Genomic DNA, 16931 nt, shown 5'->3' on the forward strand with positions numbered 1-16931 from the left:
GCATAATGCTTAAAATCTGGGTCCTTTATGTCAACACAGTGATTCAGAGAGCTACTGAAGTAGGTCACAGAGATGAACAACTCTGGTGCAGGTGTGTTCTGTAGAGGAGTGGGGTATTGTGGTGCACATGGGGGGTTTCCAGAGCAGGAGAAACCTCAGGGGAGCACAGAGACCTGCCAGCAGCTTGTACAAGATCAGATGATGAGGTCATACTCATGTCTACATGACTGCAGCCAGCGCTATGTAAAGTAATTGCTTTATATGTGCACATTTCATTCAAAATTTTAATTACTATGCCCCAAATTCTCAGTTTCTCATTTAGCAGATGCTACATAACCAGAAACACAAAGAAATAAACAACAGTCATTTACCAGACATGCAAGGTCTACGTAAACTCTGTTCTACTTACCACTTCCTCCTGTAATTATGACATTTCCAAATCTTGCACTTGAACATTTCCCTGCAGACCACTTCAGGCAGAGCAGATGCAGTGATGACCCGTTTACCTGACAAAGATCTAACTCCACTTGACTGTGTAATGAAAAAATCTATTTCATTTCTGTTGACTAGCATTTCATGCATACTCTAGCAAGAAGGGTGTATATTAGGGTGCATGCTTGTCACAATATTATGTCCAATTCAAATTTGTCACCTCTTTTTCTGGTTAAATGTTAGTTACTCATTAGAATCTCAAGTTTTCTTTAAGGATCAGGAGAAAACCTTGAGGGTTCATACCTGTGAATCCACACGTAATGATCCTCAGATAGGAAGTCACAATCGTGCTAACTTTTCTAACATTTTCATTACTGTGTGCATGTGCAGCTGATCTTTATCACAGCATTTGGTCACAATTAGAGTAATTTTTTTTTTCTACAAAACTCTTTAGATAAAATTGTTCTCAAATCAAGCAGCAACCTTGATAAAATTACCGAAAATGATTAAGAATGGACCCAGTAACATGCTATTGGAAAGTAAGATGGAAGATTGAAAGGATGTTCACTAAGCATTTTTAAGGCTCCCTGGTATGATTTTGCATCACAATAAACTGCATAATACTAAACTTAGTCTATTAAATTCAGGCAGATAAAACAGTGAGTGGATTATATGTGCTTTAGAGCTTGTGATTCCAGAAAGTCTAGATACAAATTCAATTCTTATACATTATCTCCTGTTTAGCCATTGAATAGATCTCCCTACAAATTACTGTCCTCTTTCATGTTTGACAGTCGGTTGTAGTCTGAATTAGTGATCATAAAAATAATATGCCACTCTTGCTAATTAGTTTTGCATTATATTGAGTTTTATGGAGAATGTGCCTGACCTCAGCAGCAGGAGCACAAGATGACTGCTGCATTTCAAATGCAACTTCAGAGACTAAAAGAAGGAAAGGTAAATATTCACAGAGGCATTCTGTTCAGCTTTACGGATCTTTTTTCATAGGCTTTTATTAAAATAGGTTTTGGTTATCTAAAACTTTGACTGTTCTTAGCAATTACTGTAACAAGCCAGACATCGGTACCTCTGATGAGCAGCATCACTCATCAGATATACTGATACATATAGACACTACAAATGGAACAGGTGAACCTCTCAGTCAAATCCATCCTTCTTCAGATGTGGGGCAGGAAGGATGCAGTTTTTTCTTTGGGAATCTGCGCCACGCAAAAAAACCCAAAAGCTACAAAAAAATGAAGATTATCTTTTCAGGACAGTGCAAAACTGCAGATAGGTATTGTCTATAAGGATTTGGAAGAGTTGTTGTCTTTCCTGTCAGATATACATTTGCCTGAGTATACAAGGGATATGACGTACTCAAAGGAAAAGGCTATTTCGGCTAATTTAAGGCTGCCAACCCCTTGCCTGTTGGGCACTGTTTGATATTAAATTTTGCCTAAAGCAAGTGGGTTTCGGTTTTTGCACTACACTCTCTTTTTATGTCAGTTTCTTCCACTTTGCTGTTTATTAGAACATATTTTAATTAGGTTAAACATAGCAGTTTCTTCTTATAGTACCTTGGAAACTCGGTACTCGGGCACATTTGCTCCAGGGCATTGCAGGTATACCATAATACTGAATATAGCAGCACAAATTGCATTAGTTTTCCATGGATTGTTTAAATATTCTGCCTTGTAAGATAATGATGTTTTGCAAAACCTGTCTCGTATGCGGACTGCATCAGAATTCAGTCATTTCCTCAGCGTATCCTTCTCAAGAAGCATAGGATGTCTACAGGGGTATCATTGAATATTAAAGGAATTTAAAGAATTCTGGGAATATTTTAGTTCTCCTTGATTTCTGTCAGGGTTGAGGAAGTTCTCTATAGAGCAGTCAAGACACTGTTTAGCTCATGGTAGAAATCAACAGAGTAGCTGCTATAATTTCTTCAGCTCCCTGTTTAAAAGTCTCATCTACATTTTAAGCCTGATACAGCCATCTTGGTGTCTTGGAAGTGAGTTAAAGCACAGAAAAGTTTGCTGCAAGTCACTCCTCAGCTAAAGGACTGATCTTGTCTGATTGCTTACCACGTACTGTAGAAAAACTCAAACTGAATAGTAGTTGTGTGCTGTAAAACAACTCACTTCTGCAGATATATTTTAGGTATAACTTTAGGTTTGCTGTAGATCATCCATCTGCTCATCAGGATGCTAATCATCTATATGATGGTGCTTAAAATAAACCCCACACCACAAAAACATCTCTGAGGACAGGGAATCTTCAAAAGCCACAGCAGCTCTGCTGTTACACAGATAAAGGCATATCTGCCTTAGACAGGATAGGAGCCCTGTGACTTCAGGATCTCCCAACACTTTTTCATATGGTGCTCCCTGGGCTTCTGCTAGGCTCTTAGTCTTTATTAAAAGCAATTTATCTTTCTTCTGCATGCACAGGGTGAGGGATTGAGATTTCTGTATCCTTAAGCCTTAGGACAAGGGGTAATGGGTTATAACTTAAACAGGGGAAGTTTAGATTGGATATAAGGAGGAAATTCTTTCCTGTTAGGGTGGTGAGGCACTGGAATGGGTTGCCCAGGGAGGTTGTGAATGCTCCATCCCTGGCAGTGTTCAAGGCCAGGTTGGATGAGGCCTTGGGTGATATGGTTTAGAGTGAGGTGTCCCTGCCCATGGCAGGGGGGTTGGAACTTGATGATCTTAAGGTCCTTTCCAACCCTAACTATTCTGTGATTCTAAGCCTGACTGGAGGCTGGGTCATGAAGTGCCTCATTCGACCCATGGAGAAATAACCTTTTAATTTTTCCAGCTGGATAATTTGTCATAATCTGATTACTTCTGTGGAAGTCTGACACACGGAAGTAAAGAGGAGTACAGAAGCAGTCATTCAGTCTACCTCACAAGATGGTGACTTTCTCAAACTAGCCTATTACAATCACCTACAGCTGTTTGGATATCCGTCTAAATGATATTCTCAAAAGGTGATTTCAGAAATACTTCCTTATTCCCTTCTATCTTTTTAGGCTGTAAATAGTTTATAAGTGGAACTGCAAAAGCAGAATGCTGCAGTTTATACACTCTCAGCAGAACTGGTGAATCCTTTCCTTTGGAAGGATTAAAAGCTGTTAGGTTGGTATTTGTGGAATGCTATCCGATTTTTCCCAGTTCATAACTCAGCTGGAAGCTGAAGTTTAACTTGATTTCCAACAACCAAATCAACATTTGAATAGAAGTCTGACTTATATATAGAGAAATAATTATATTTAATAAGCATGTGTTAAATGAGATGTTGGATGTTTTGTAGGTTAGAATACAAACAAACTCTTAAGAGAACAATAGCAGAATTGTGTGGTAACTGCCATGATCAGCAACCTCACATCTGGAACTGGGCCACTGCTCTAATTCAGAAAAAAGGTGAACTCAAAAATCAAGAGGAGCTTTTTCAGAAGCTGATATTATTTTCATTAATCTTTGCTCCTCTCTTGTTTTTAACCAGGACAAGAACAAAATACCAGCTGTGCTGCTAGAAAATACTGTCATAAAGTTTCCAGTGTGGTGTACTTGCTTACTGAATAGATTATTTTTGGTTTCCTTTTTGCATTTTAAGTGTTTAACAGTTTAAAATATTTCATTGGTGAAGTATGCACATAAGTAGGAAATACAAAAAGCCAACCTCATATAATATTAATATTCATTTACAAGAATTTTATTGCATCACATTCTATTTAAAACAAAACAAAACCAAGGGGTGCAAGTTCACTCTCCATCTTCTGGAAGAAGAGAAACAGCAGAAATAAAAGAACAAATGTTGTCTAACCCTGATACAACCTTTCTCCTCTGTAAAAACTGACCTAGATCCACAAGTAACTTAATTTCTTTAGAAGTCTTTAGTGAGGATCTTGTCAATAACTTTTGTCATGGTGTTATTAATCAAGAACATAATCTTCCCTGTTCCTCCTACATGGACTTTTTTTCTCTCCATTTGGATAATCCTATTGTAAGTGACCGGCCCTTCCCTTCACATCTCTTCCTGCCTGTTGTGGTTTAACTCAGTAGGTAGGTAAGCTCCATACAGCTGCTAACTCACTCCCTGAAAGTGGGATAGAGGAGAGAATTAGAAAGGTAAGAGTGAGAAAACTTGTGGGTTGAGATGAAAACAGTTTAACAGGTAAAGCAAAATCTGCATGCACAAACAAAGCAAAGCAAGGAGTTCATTCACCACTTCCCATGGGCAGGCAGGTGTGTAGGTTTTTCCAGGAAAGCAAGCCTCAAATAAGACACTCACAAAGCAACTTGTCTGGTGAGCAGAGGAAAAAGAAATTAAGTCTGCCTTCTGTTTTTTATCCTGTAAATACTGCTCCATCCCAACTCTAACCTCAGCTGTTCACTTTCCCCTATGGCATCATCACCGGGCATGGCCAGTCAAGGAATATTCCTAGATTGCTTTCTGATTTATAATCCCAAATCTGGTGATTGGATAGCACTTCTGTGTCAGTAAGCTTTCAAAAATGTTTGAGTGGAAATGTGCTAAGTCCTGTACGTGTAGATACAGTGCAGTGTATAGAATCAAATAATGTAGGAGGCTTAGGAGCAGATGTTGCTGCATTTAAAATGCACCCTAACATCATAAACTAAATCAAGTAAATAAAAATCTAATACAAGTAGTTTTGTTTAACTGGGGAAGAGTGTGTTTTGCAAACAAGGACCGTCTATAGATAATTATAGACAAGAAAGACAGAAGAACAGTATTTAGGTTAACATTTCCCATAAAAGCATGGAAGCATATTAACAATTTAAAGATCTTGAGAGAATTTGCCATCATGTTTTTTGTAAAGAAAGTTTGTAGAATATCCTTTTTTTCTGAGCCAAATGGAAGAACTACTGAGAAAGATTTATGTAAGTGTTTGTATGCCTTCCCATATGCCACAGTTTAACAGACACTGGCAGGAATGTTTATATCATCATTTTTCCTGCTTAAAAAAAAGAAAATTTGCTCTTTGCTAGTTTTCATATGTTCCCTAAAGATTTTCATCTTGCGAATAAAAGAGCTTAATTATTTCTATAATGGAAGGATTAGCGTTCCCAGGAGCGAATTCTTTCTGTTCAAAAATCATTGTAGGTATTGTAAAATGTGAGCAGTTCATGACCAATGCAGCTGCTTCAGAAATTACTGGAGTTTACAAAAAAAAAAACCCACAACAAAACAAACCAACAGAAAGCCAAACAACAGGAGAAAAGGAATCCTTAAAAGGAGAGGATTAAAACTAAACCTAGAGAAAACTGGTGCCATTAATGGACAGTAGCATTTGGGACAAGACCATGGAGAATAAATTACTTGCGAAAAGTGTAATACAATAGCTGATACCTAAACAACCTTTAATGTTTCTGTGGGTTTTCCCTATACTATTGCAAGAGAGTTTATTGGGTATTGCATAACAGCTGCCAAGAGAATTTCTCTCTACTGCAGCTAAAGAGCATTGAACGCTTTTATACATACATCATATTTTATTGCATATTGGCAAATGAATTTGGGTTTTTCTCTTATCGTTTACATCAGTGTAACTACTGGCTGCAGACAGTTCATGCTTCACACCTCTGACTGGTGATTCAGCATCTAGTTCAGCAACAGCAATTTACCTACCTAATGAATGTGACATCAGAACAGTGCATCCAGTTATCTGGTTCCCCTAATAGGTTGGTGCTCATTTTAAACAGAAAACATGTCAGATTCAATTTAATGAAGACAGGAATTGTGGAGGTCCATTTTGGAGTGAAGTTCCATTGGACCGATGGAACTGCTTGTCCGTCTGTTCCTGTCTGACTATAGGGCTTTGCCCTCCAAAAGATGCAACAGCAGGCTGACAGGACAAAGCATTTAGAGTGGGGACTGCAAAGCCTTCCTTTCTTTTCCTTTACTTGACACTTGCATTTTCTGGGGACTTCATGAGTTCCCAGCACAATTTAAACTTGGCATGGTAAAGGAGACCCTAAAAATCATCATTCTTTTTCTTGCCTTTTAGGAAGTAGCATCAAATCACCCTTTAAAAATAAGTCTCTGTTTATGATTCAGTGCAGTACTGCAGCCCAAGGGCCAGCCTAGAAAAGCTGCTGTAAATCAATCAAAGCAGGGAGATAACAACGCTATTAAGACCTATCTTTTTAATACATAAATTTGTAAAAGAGAAATCAGTGTCTCCGACTGAGTACTGTCATCCCAACCTATTTTTGAGAACTCTTTTCTGTGACTCACTGTAGTCTTTGATCAATTTTCATCGCTGTTCAGTCAACAACTGCATCTTTACTTATCTATTTGAGGTTTTTTAGGTATATTTATAATTAAAGTGAATCCTGCCTGCTGTATAAGTAGACTGCTGTCTTGCCATTGTGGAAGCAGTACTCTGAAATGCTGAATCTTGGCCGTCGTATGCAATTATAAAACTATACTTAAAGGGGTGGTTTATGTTATATATAATCCCGTTTAAATTTGAGTGATACCAAAAGATGCGGTCCTATCACTGATCCATCTTGTCCTTCTTTTTTCTCCTTTACATTGTATTTAGCAGTTGAACCCTTCTTGAAACAATTAAAAACTGATGTAACAAGCCTCTCCTCAAATACTAGTTTTCCACCAGTATAGCAAACTCAACTGAGTTGGTCTTTGCCAGCAAATCTAATGCAGTTCAAATGGCAGTGGGAAAACAAAGTGGAAGTTTCCAGTTACTTTAGTTTATATACACTGTGAAGTCATGCTCTAAATTAGTAGATTGTTAATAGGCTTCTGACTCCCACTTAGTGTATGTTTTAGACTATTTTATTTGAAAGGTAGAATGCCATTATAATATCTCAGCTGAGTCTTTGTTATTGAAACTTTAACCTTTCTCGAAACCTTGGTAGTATGCTGCTTTTCCGTAAAGTATTATTGCTGGCATTAGAAGCAATTTCTGATTTATTATTATGTGTCAGTTTAATTAACATGCTGTTTCACTCCCTAGTCCAGATTGTTAATGAAGACGTTAAATAAACAGGACCAAACAGTGATCCCTGCAGAGCTCCACCAGACACCTCCCACCAACTTGATACATTGCCATTTTTCATTACCCTTTATTTGCACTCAGCCAGCCATTTTTAAATCCAAGTGACAGTACTCCATGTCCAAGCCAATTTGAATTAATTTTGCAAGTAGAGATTTTGTAAGACACTACATCAAGTGTTTTACTCAGACCAGATATATTACACATGCTTTCATCCACTAATTTTCTAAAGCTATCAGAAAAAGCAATCAAGCTTTGAAGATTACTGGTGCACCCAGCCAGCTTTTTGCTGGTTTATTCACTTACAAAATGAATCCTGGCATTATTAAAGAACTGCCACTTCTTTAGCTGATGACTGATTTAAAACAATGCATCTTTCTAATCCATTACCTTACGAAAATAACACGTACCCCCTGATTATTCCTCCTAACTTTTACTTTAGGGCTACGTGGCATATGGTTTGATTGACAGACAGATCGTTTTCTTCAAAAGGATCTGTGATTTCACTAGCTCAGCTGATGTTTATTGTACATGTTTCCAGCTGTTAGCTTGTATCAGCAGTTGTTCGTTACTCTCAGTGTGAAAGTAGGTCCTATGACACCTCTTTGATTGCATCAGTGAAGCAACAGCAGACTGGTGGTACAAAATGCAGTGTAGTGAGACTAGTTCTTGCCAAACCAGATTTATTTCTTACTGCAGGAGGAACATGCCAGTCACAATAAACTTTCCCTATTTAATATATTCCTTCCCCGTGTTTTATTACTTGTTCAAGTTATGAATTGTTGTGCTGTAGACCTCTAGTCAGAGTTCAGCTTTTTCTCTTTTGTCATGTCCATTCCTTATTCTTCTGGCTCCCTAAGTCTGGCTCCATTTGTTTAATACCCATCCCCTTCCTAACAGCCTTTTGTTGTGGTAGTGAAGTACTGTGTGTGTTTTCCAGATGTGGAAACTTGATGACTTGCTTTGTGTTGCATGAAGACTCTTGAGTGAAAGTGGGAAGGGTTCAGGTATGTTGATGTTTTTCCTCCTAAAGCCTAGCAGTATACTGGCTACTAAGCTGTTCTTTTACAGATTCCCCTACTAAAACATTGTTCTTCCAAATACAGGTGCAGTACCTGGGGCTCAGTTCTGCCTCTGCTTTCCTTATGGTGGTTTGATTAGAATGGGTCCAGAAAGTTTACTGCTATGTTTGTCACCATTTTTCATACTCTAAGTCAGTGTGTTCAGTTACAATCCTAAACTCATACAATATATATATTGCTTACTGAATGTGTTTTTTCTTTATTTACATAGTGGTAATTTTGATAAATATAATTATCCCGAATTAAAGTCTTTCAGTTCATAGTAGAATGATTATTACATCAGAATAGCCAGTGCCTAACTTCTTTGCATGTATGCATGAAGGCAAAAAATACATTTTCTTCCCAATGTTAAGAGAAACAAAGGTCATAGCTCCCCAAAAGTCTACTTTCAGAAAGAATAATGCATAAAATACAGCATAGTTCACTTAATGAGGATGAAATATGTAGATGAGTGAAAAGTGTCTCATTGTCAGCTTTGATTTCCCAGTGGAGAGAATGTAAAATAACACAATAATTTAAAATATCTTTAAAAAAAATCCAATTAAGACATAAGCAGTGTTGTATAATCCTGTTTTGAGCTGGATATAAAGAAAAGAGGCACAATTTTTCTCCGCTCAGCCTCTTTAAAATCTCTTGCATTGGATGCTTCTGTGCTCGTTGTGGAAAGCTGGGTGCACATTTTGGGCTCTTGCCTTGATATTTAAATGAGGTTGCACTTGCTGGAAGATGCTGTTTCACAGAAATACTTCTGTGGTAGTGCTTCCATGGCTGTGCAGCGAAACTGTCAAAGAGCAGAGCTTTGTTGTAATCACTGTCTGTAATCCTTAAAAACACAGGAACTGCCGATTAACTCAATATGATAAGAAATAGCTGGTGTCTACAGAAAACTGCCTGGAGCAAAAAGTCTCCTTTCCACTTACTGACCTTCTAGAGTCGAATGGGTCAAGTGTTTATTCCTGGTTTTCCCCCTTCAAGCTCAGACTTAAGGGCACAGCTCTTCAAATTGCCACAGGAAAGTGAAGACTTTCCTTTGATATGCATCACATTGAGGGCAAAATCAGGATAATTGAGACCTCACTGACCCCACCTTTGTGTGACTCCTATCCCCCCCTTCTGCTCCATGGTAAAACAGAAACCCCTACCTTAAGAGATGTGGAAGCACTCCTGCCCTCGGCGGTGAAGCTGAAGGATGGTTTCTTCCTGCGGCCGGCTGCTTTGACCTGTCAGCACTGAGTGTCAGAGCAGCGGTGGCCCTGCTCGCTGCCATGGGCTGATTGAAGCTTCTGGAAGATGGTGCCTGCAGGCAGAGAAAGGGCAGGGCTCCCTGCTATATATAAAAGGGGGCAGCAGGGACCAGCCTCATAGTGGGAAGGTTTTATGGCACAGCAACTACTGAAAGCTGTTGGGTGGGGGAAGGCTGGAGGCCCTGGGGCAGGCAGAGGGGTAGAGCTCAGTGTCTGCTCAGCTCCTGTACATCTATTTCATCTGGCACGTCTTTGCTTCATTCATTGGGCCACCCTGGTTGAATGTCCTTACCAATAAATTATCACCTGTGAGAATCAACGCCCCTTTGGTGTCTGTGGTGGGCACTGCACCCACAGTGTTATCCCAAGTGCACTGCTCAGTGATACAGTGCGTGGGCATCAGTGCACCCTGATCCTGCACTGCCAATTCACAGGCATGTTAAAAATTTAAGCTAGAGCCTTTTTGCATGTAAACTTCCCCATTTGCAAGCCGGAGAAAATAACTTCCCCTTGTGCATATGTTGCCAGTGTGCCTTCAACAGTTTGTGAAGTGAGGGCTTTGTCTGAGCAGCAGCAAGCGGTAAAGGTGCTAATGAGAGGAGCAACCGTACATGCTAAGCATGAACCATATCTCAGCTTGAATATTGGCAGGAAGAGGACATCAGGTTACCCGACTCCTAGCCTTAACTTCAGCCCACCACTGGCTGAAATAGATTGCAATGATCCTGGTTGCGGTGCCAGGCTGAGTTTGGGTGGGTTGTTTTTTTGTTTCTAACACCTTCCTCAAAGAAACATGTATTTTTTTCAGTTTTGGGTTGAAGGCTGTGGCAAAGTATTTCATCTCCTCAAGTGCTGTGGAAGGCGTTAAACCCAACAGCCTCGATAAGGCCAAATATTACCACCAGCTTTTACTCCCTAGAACTTTGGGTGATAAGAAGGTGAGACAGGACTCAGCACACTGGGCATGGCCTTAAAGTAGCAGTGGAGTCTGTCATGGGCAGCATGTCTGTGTTTCATCTTATTGTCTGGGGCTAATCCTGCAAGCATGCAGGGCATATACGTTTAACTGTATCTCAGTTGAACACCAGTGTGTCACATTGTAGTGTTTGGGCAGTAGAATCTGAATTGCACGTTTACACTCATCTTCAGCAATGTTTTTTCTAGTATAAGGTTATGCTGTCATTTGTCTTCCACGACTCCCTTTTACTTTCTGTAGTGCTTTGCAGAGCTTTTTCTTAACACAGTGTTAGTGACAGATACAGAATAGGCAAGTCTAAAGGACAAAGATAAAAAAAGAACATTGATGTTGCTGCAGCAGCGGCAGAGAAGTCACGAGCATCATCTATTTAGAACATTCATATTTTTATAGCATATTGTTCAAATGAAGTTCTGCTCTTTAGAAAGGATTTATTGTGTCTGAGTGGACAGGTGCAGATTTACCCTGGGCTCAGAGGACTAAAATGTGTTTTGCTTCTGTGCATTCACATGCCTTGGTTTGTATCTCAATTAATTATCTACCTCATAGGTAGAATCGCAGACTGCTTGGGGTTGGAAGGAACCTTAAAGCCCCACTTCCAACCCTCTGCCATGGGCAGGGACACATTCCACTAGTGCAGCTTGCTCCAAGCCCCTGTGTCCAACCTGGCCTTGAGCACTGCCAGGGATGGGGCAGCCACAGCTTCTCTGGGCACCCTGTGCCAGTGCCTCAGCACCCTTGTTAGCTCCTTCTGAGGCACTCACATTATTAACAGGCAACAAGTACTGAACACTTCAGAGGTTATTTTTCTTCTTAAAACTGTAATGGAGGCTTTGGAAACAGCCTAATCTTCAACAATGTGTTGCAGCTTGCACTTGAAGCAGAAACAAAAATGCCCATTTCAGCCTGTAATTGAATTTAATCTCCAAATTTTTATACACTAACCCCTGAGAGGTTAACTGAGTTTTCGGTTCTCCAGGCAGAGCAGTTGAAAATGTTTACTGGAGTTTTGCTCATTTTTTCTTGTGCTTCGTGGATTTTCTGAAGTAGTTAGTCCAGCCCAGTACGAAGCTTTGAACAGCTTCCTGGCATCTGAGAAACAGAAAACCTATAAACATTCAGTACTAAATGCACAAGTGTCTTTCTCTGTATTCATCTGAATCTAGTGGTTTTAAAAGATTACTCATAGTCATTCAGGTCCAACAGTGGATGTTGTTCTCTCGTGTTGCTAGAGACACCATTGTGACCAGAAATTAACCCAAAACTGTCCCTGCCCCTCTTTAAAAAAAAAGATACAAGTATTTCTTTATGCTCTCGTCTTATGTATGATCAGTGCAAACCTTAGGGGCTGGGTAAGGCATCGTGTGATATTTTAAATGAGAAAACAAGGTGTTCTGGTGGGATATAGAGATGGTGGGAATATAAAACTGGATATGGTGAACACTGGGGGGCGTGAGCTGTGGATTTTTTGAGGACGCAGATGTATTAGTAGATAATACCTTAGGAAGGGGCATTTCTGTTTGCAACTCTTTAAAGGAATCAGGATTATGATGTTTTAAAACAAGAAATAACTTCAAGCATTAGTGTTTGATCATTAGTGTTCAACTTGTGCAGATTTGTGTGTAACTTTTAGAATTTACAGTAGTTGTTTCATCTGTTAGAGCTGGCTAGAAACTTGATGTGAAAACTTCAGCAAAACACACCTCCAGCCAGACTGTAACTCTCACATGTTTATCCACTTTCAGGAGCTGGAATTGCCTGGAAAAGATAAAAAAATATAAAACAGACAAAAAAATCCTAAAAACTGCCCTCAGTGGCTAAATATTCATCAGTCTTTAGGTATTCAACCCATGGCACTTTTTGGTAAGTGAAAGGATGATGAAACTGAGTTTCTGCTCTGCCAGTTCTGTCTAGTGGGGTGAGATACCTATTTTCACTTACATTTTGTATGCATTTGCTAACTGCTCTAGAGATGGCTAAATGCTTAAAATAGGTCAGCATAGGGCAATCAAGGAGCATTTGGCTTGAAAGAATAAGTTTGTGTATCCCTTTCGTTCATTATGGTGGTCATTTGGAACAGGTTCATTTTCTGCCTCTGGAGCACTTCACAGCACTCTCAAGTCTTCTGTCCAGAGTTGTTGGAGTGACACTGCTAGGCTGTAAAAATGAATGTTATTCACAACTTTAATGAGAGGAAGTAATGCCTATTAATTAAAATCAAACTTGACATAAGCCTAGATTCCATGCACCTTACCATAGATGTTCTGCAGTTCTCGTCATAGAAACTTGTGTTTCATTGAGTTTTCCATGTGTTTTAGAAATGAAATGTTGAATTAGTGAGCTTCTTCCTCCCCTCCGATTTCCAAAGGCAAAGAAAAAACTGTTCCTGTTGGCAAGAATGTTCTGCTGTGCTAAAATATGTTTGTGCTATGTTAGCCTTTATGTATTTTTCATACTTTTATTTCTAACAAAACTGGTTGCTTATCCAAAATCTTATGGTAACTTTTAGACTACAGTCTATTTCCAGTGTCCTTATAGAAGACAAGCACTGTCATTATGTTCCCAAAGGGATATACCAGTAAACCTGAAGCCTGGGGAATAAAATTGGAAGATTATTGTTTCTTGTCATATATTTCTGTTTTATGGCTTTGACTACACTGGAATGGCTTAGCTGGAAGAGAAAGCACTGGCAGTGAGGGGAAGTAACTATTAAGGTCCTATCAGAGCTTGATGGAGCTTGATATAATTAAAAAACTTGTGATATCTCCAGCAATTGTAATTGCAATTATTTGCTAGCTGAAGGCAACTTTCAGTGCTCCAAGTTAGGAAATCATGTAAATAGCCTAATTAATATAATTTGCCTTATGCTCTACTAAGAAAACAAAACCAAATATGTCATTTTTTTAAGAATAAATAACATGGTATAAACTAAATATTATAAATATTCAATCCATTTGTAAAGCAAACATTACATCTTATGAGTCATTCTCAGCATTTCTAAGTAATTCAGCATGATTTAATGAAATTATGATGGCTTGCTTTAGCTTTACAACTGCACGACAATAAAAGGAAAGCATTCCTTTGTGTGGATTAGAGCTAGTTCTTTTACAAAACAGTGTGTAACAATATGTACAGCAGGGGGGCAGACGATATAAAGAAGGTTTCATCATCTTGTATCTTCAGTCCTTTAATATCAAGAGACTTCCACAAAACTTAAAATAAGTCTTTGAAATGTTCCGTGCTGTGGTGGTAGAAAGGTACAATAAATAATACTTCTCTTTTTCCTCATGTGGAATGAAGAGATAAAGCTATTTATAAAACTGTAAAGATGTACAAGGCATTCTAACAGGTTGTCATATGTTAATGTCAGTGAGAATTTAATCACCCAAGGTAAAAAATCTATATATATTTTTTTCTACAGCCCTGTCTTGTTTTCATAACTCTTTTTATTGACAGATTCTCTCATGATGATAAATTAATGTCCAAGACCACAAAATGTAAACCCAGAAAAATACAGGGACTGAAGCAGCAGATTGTTTTGTGGTAGTTTTATTCTTTGTTGTTGTAGCGTTTACAGGACCTAACGAGGAGACATTGTGTTCAGGACTGTACACGTGCTGAACAAGACAATAAAGAGATAACAAATAGATGCATTGTGAGGACTCGGATTTATATAGTAAACGACAAGACTTTCTGAGGAAAGTCTGGGGGATTTTTGAGAGTTGTTGATTCAGGAATAAGGAAATATGCTTAGAAGCAAAACAGCTTTATTCTTCAATTTATTAATAAAAATGGTTACGACAGCTGCTTACACAAAAAGCTGTTTGGCGTCAGTTCTAATTTGCCTGCTGGGATTGGAGTAGAATGGATTTTTTGGCTCGTGGCCACTTTCACTCCTGTTAAAATGAGACACTTCTATATGCTTTCCAGGTGATCACATAGTGAATTGGACTTTATCTTTCTGTATGTGCCCGAACCAAAGAGGAGTTTTAGAGGAATATAAAGATATACAAGCTTTTTATATTTGTCAGGTGATTTTATCTTTGTCTATACGTCTCAGTAAATCCAGGCTTGATCAGTTTTTTGTCCAGAGGAAGATAGACATGCAGCATTATTTGGTAGCCTGTATCCTACATTCAAATTTAAGTGAAGAAGGCTTATGCCATGCTTGCCAGGCTTTGTTTTGTTATGATAACTATTAGGAAAATGAATCTTAAAAAGCATCCTCTTGTCTTGTTTCATGCTACCTGTTGGTTGAACTTACGGCTTTAGTTGTCTTCTTCCTAGCGTTAGAGCTATACACAAACTTAAAATGTAGAACTTGGCTCACTTTATTTCCCTTGATTCTGTAAAGCCCTTCTATGAATCAGTGCTAGCATTGTCAGACAGATTGCCATCGCAGAAACCTCATGTCCTGATACATGACAGAGCGTGATGCATCCTTAGATCCGTCTGTCAGCCAGGGTGCTGTGTTCTGCCTCACAGTCCAGTGATGTGGGAAGCAGAAGGTGTAAAGTTGCCTTTCTGTTCTTAGATGGGGCCTGCTGCACTTGAAGGGGAGGGAGAGAATAAAACCACATTTTACATACAAGCTAAGCACATTTGATCTAGAAGCTTTTCTTTTGTGCTAAGTACATTCATCTCTCTGTCTGGGTTTTCAGAATATGCTCTCCATTTCTCTGACTTTCACTATATCAGGGTTATTTCCAAGCATAGATGTTTAAATGAGGTACTTTACCTATTAGAAATGCAGAAATTGCTTTATATTGCTTGACTCCCCAATGAAAGGTTAGTTGCCTAATCACATGGGTTTGGTGGCTATGGTACAGTGCAGAGTGTTAAGGCTATAATAGGAAATCAAATAGTTCTTTTCACAGCCATCAAATACATGCTGAGCTGCTTGACTGGTTTATGCTGCTTTATCTTTTTAGGACATAAAACCTCTTCTTACTTTATGAAAACAGTACTTTGTGTTAGATAATCATTTCATTTACATATAAAGGTTACACTTAATAAAAATATATGAACCAAAATTGCAACAGAGATACAACATCATAAACCACCTTTTTAGAGTGTGCTGTTTTTTTCCTTTGAAAGGCTTCATTGCTTTTAAGACAGGAGATACTGCTTCAGAACTAAAGATTTAAAGCTTTTTTCTTCTGCCTGTAGTAAAAGTAATAAAGCTTTTTATTGTACAAAGACTGTAAATATATTTAGCAGTAATTTCAACAGCTGGAAGTGTCTGGATGGCTGTAGTGGAAATACAAGGGTCATATTTACCTAGGCTTGGCCTAGAAATTTCTATAACCTTTTTTCTTTCCATGTACCCAGCACTGAACAGTGATTGTTTGTTATCTTGTAAACGCTGGAAGACAATCTCTTGGAGGAAATGACTCCTTGCTGTTAGAAATAAGATAGCGCTGTAACAAGTTTGTTTTGATTCTTTTGTGTTGCCCTTATTTGTTATGATTGTTTACTGCAAATAGGTATCATTCCTAATGTCTGGAGCCCTGCACCCAAACCTGTGGTTGCTCCTCCAAGGCTCAACCGCAGTATAGCATGATGATAAAGAACTTTAGTCCCCAGGAGGAACATGCCAAAAGAAATCTGCCAGCTTAAATTCGTGAAACTTCTTTAGGGAATCCTTGGCAAGGATAATAAACAAGAAGGGTAATGATATGGCTTGAAGAGTTGACTTTGAGAGAGTCATGAAGGACTCTGAATAGGCCAAATATCTTCCCATAGCTTTGTAGTTTCTGCTTTGTGAGTAGAATGATCTTTATTGCAATATTTGTTATTCCAAATGTATGAAATACTTTGGGTTTGGTAGAAGAGCAGATTTAGGATAAAAAGTTCATTCCTTCTAGAAACAGAGAAATTTGAGAAATCAACTTCTGTCTATTTTCATTCCTTCTAACAGCTCACTGCCTTTCTCAGCAAATATCTCAGCATTGTCAGTGTTTCATTCCTAAATCAATATTAATATATTTCCATTGTTTCGGGTTTATCTTGTACCCTTGTTGCGCTAAGATTACAAGCATTCTCAGGTCCTAAATCTTATTATCCTCTGAGGAACATATGCAGAGAGACAAAGGTACTCTGGAAGCGGTGAAGTAGTGTGTATTTTAACTCCACTCTAAAAACAATTA

At 38.6% G+C, this 16931-nt stretch overlaps 1 long non-coding RNA gene across 1 annotated transcript in view; it reads left to right on the top strand.

The window, feature by feature from the left end:
* The first annotated feature begins 8419 nt into the window (after positions 1-8419).
* The window catches only part of LOC133215607 (uncharacterized), a 356656-nt gene continuing 348144 nt past the window's right edge, over positions 8420-16931 (top strand). Inside the window, exons 1-2 of the long non-coding RNA XR_009726429.1 lie at positions 8420-8487; positions 12528-12645. This is a non-coding gene — a long non-coding RNA (uncharacterized LOC133215607). The remainder of the gene's footprint in view (positions 8488-12527; positions 12646-16931) is intronic.

The sequence above is a fragment of the Neopsephotus bourkii genome, unplaced genomic scaffold (genome assembly GCF_033783945.1).
Source record: "Neopsephotus bourkii isolate Nb327-2 ecotype Australia unplaced genomic scaffold, CSIRO-AGI_Nbou_v1 NB_991, whole genome shotgun sequence".
NCBI classification, from domain to species: Eukaryota; Metazoa; Chordata; class Aves; order Psittaciformes; family Psittacidae; genus Neopsephotus; species Neopsephotus bourkii.